The sequence below is a fragment of the Mastomys coucha genome, unplaced genomic scaffold (genome assembly GCF_008632895.1).
Source record: "Mastomys coucha isolate ucsf_1 unplaced genomic scaffold, UCSF_Mcou_1 pScaffold22, whole genome shotgun sequence".
Lineage (NCBI taxonomy): Eukaryota > Metazoa > Chordata > Mammalia > Rodentia > Muridae > Mastomys > Mastomys coucha.
In genome coordinates, this window is record NW_022196905.1 from 71,017,560 (window position 1) to 71,020,049 (window position 2,490).

A 2,490-nucleotide genomic window follows, 5' to 3' on the forward strand; every position below is an offset into this window, starting at 1 on the left:
TCTCTCTCTCTCTCTCTCTCTCTCTCTCTCTCTCTCTCTCTCCTTTCCTCCCTCTCTCTGGATCAGGATGCAAAGCTCTTGTCTACTGATCTAGAACCCAGCCTCTTTGTTTCCTACCATGTTAATCATGTACAAATCCTCTAAAAGTGATATCAACCTTCCAATTAAATGCTTTCATTTCTAAGAGTTGCATGATTTCCCTGGTATATGATCTTGGGGTTAGTATTCACTTCTGCTGTTGATATTTTGCCTATTCTAGTTTATACTAAGCCTCCACTACTTTTGCTATGGACATTTTATAAATAGGCTCATCAAATGAGATATTTAGTGACCAAGAATAGAAGCAAACTTATGACCCACACTAATATATTTTGTGAGACTTTTCACTTAAAACGAGAGAATATATGTGGTCTGTGAATATGAATTTGGATGATTCTGAGATGTCCTCTCACTTAGACATGTTGATTTTTCATTTTGCCAGTGTGTACCTTCTAATACCATGAAAGTAGATAACTCCTTTGTTTGCGAGTATGAATTAGTAAAGCTGTCATATCAAGTCATTTTGCTATTATTATTTTTATTAGATATTTTCTTTATTTACATTTCAAGTGATATCTCCTTTCCCAGTTTACCCTCTGGGGGAAGAAAAACCCTGTTCCTTCTCCCCTCTCCCTGTTCACCAACCTACCCTCTCCCATTTCCTGGCCTGGTATTCCCCTACACTGGCACATAGAACCTTCACAGGCCTCTCCTCCCATTGATGACCAACTGGCCTTCCTCTGCTACATATGCAGCTTGAGCCATGAATCCCACCATGTGTACTCTTTGGTTGGTGGTTTAGTCCCTGGGAGCTCTTAGGGTATTAGTTAGTTCATACTGTTGTTCGTCCTAAGGGGTTGCAAATCCTTCAGCTCCTTGGGTCCTTTCTCTAGCTCCTTCATTGGGGACCCTGTGCTCAGTCCAATGGATGGTTGTGAGCCTCTACTTCTGTATTAGTCAGGCACTGTAAGAGCCTCTCATGAGTCAGCTATATCAGGCTCCTGTCAGCCAGCACTTGCTGGCATCCACAATAGTGTCTGGGTTTGGTGACTGAATATGGGAACGATTCCCAGGTGTGGCAGTCTCAGGATTGTCCTTCCTTCAGTCTCTGCTCCATAGTTTGTCTCTGCAACTCCTTCCATGGATATTTTGTTCCCCCTTCTAAGAAGGATTGAAGTATTCACATTTTGGTCTTCCTTCTTGAGTTCCTGGTGGTTTGTGGATTGTGTTTTGGGTATTCCAAGCTTCTGGGCTAATATCCACTTATCAGAGAGTACATACCATGTGTGTTTTTTTGTGTTTGGGATACCTCACTCAGTGTAATATTCTCCAGATCCATCCATTTCCCTAAGAATTTCATAAATTTATTGTTTTTAATAACTGAATAGTACTCCATTGTGTGAATGTACCACATATTTTGTATCCATGCCTCTGCTGAGGGACATTTAGTTTTTTTTTCCTGCTTCTGGCTATTATAAATAAGGCTGCTATGAACATAGTGGAGTATGTGTTCTTATTAAATGTTGGAGCATCTTCTGGGTAAATGCCCAGAAGTGGTGTAGCTGGGTCCTCAGGTAGTACTATGTCCAATTTCTTGAGGAACCACCAAATTGATTCCCAGAGTGGTTGTACCAGCTTGCAGTCCCACCAGCAATGGAGGAGTGTTCCTCTTTCTCCACAACCTTGCCAGCATCTGCTGTCACCTGAGTTTTTGATCTTAGCCATTCTGACTGGTGTGAGGTGGAATCTCAGGGTTGTTTTGAGTTTAATTTCCCTGATGATTAAGGATATTGAACATTTCTTTAGGTGCTTGTCAGTCATTTGGTATTCCTCAGTTAAGAATTCTTCGTTTAGCTCCCACCCCCTTTTTTAATAATATTATTTGGTTCTTTGGAGTCTAACTTCTTGAGTTCTTTGTATATAATGAACATTAGCCCTCTCTTGGATGTAGGTTTGGTAAAGATCTTTTCCAAATCTGTAGGTTGCTCTTTTGTCCTATTGACAAAAAGCTTTGCCTTAAAGCTTTGCAATTTTATGAGGTCCCATTTGTCAATTCTTGATCTTAGAGCATAAGCTATTGGTGTTCTGTTCAGGAAAATTTCCCCTGTGCCCATGTGTTCCAGGCTCTTCCCCACTTTCTTTTCTATTAGTTTCAGTGTATCTGGTTTTATATGGAGGTCCTTGATCCACTTGGATTGAGCTTTGTACAAAGAGATAGGAATGGATCAATTTGCATTATTTTACATGTTAACCACTAGTTGAGCCAGGACCATTTATTGAAATTGCTGTTTTTTTTTCCCCTGGAAGGCTTAGTTCCTTTGTCAAAGATCAAGTGACCATAGGTGTGTGGGTTCATCTCTGAGTCTTCAATTGTATTCCATTGATCCACCTATCTATCACTGTACCAATACCATGCAGTTTTTATCACAATAAGTGCTGGATGACAGGAGC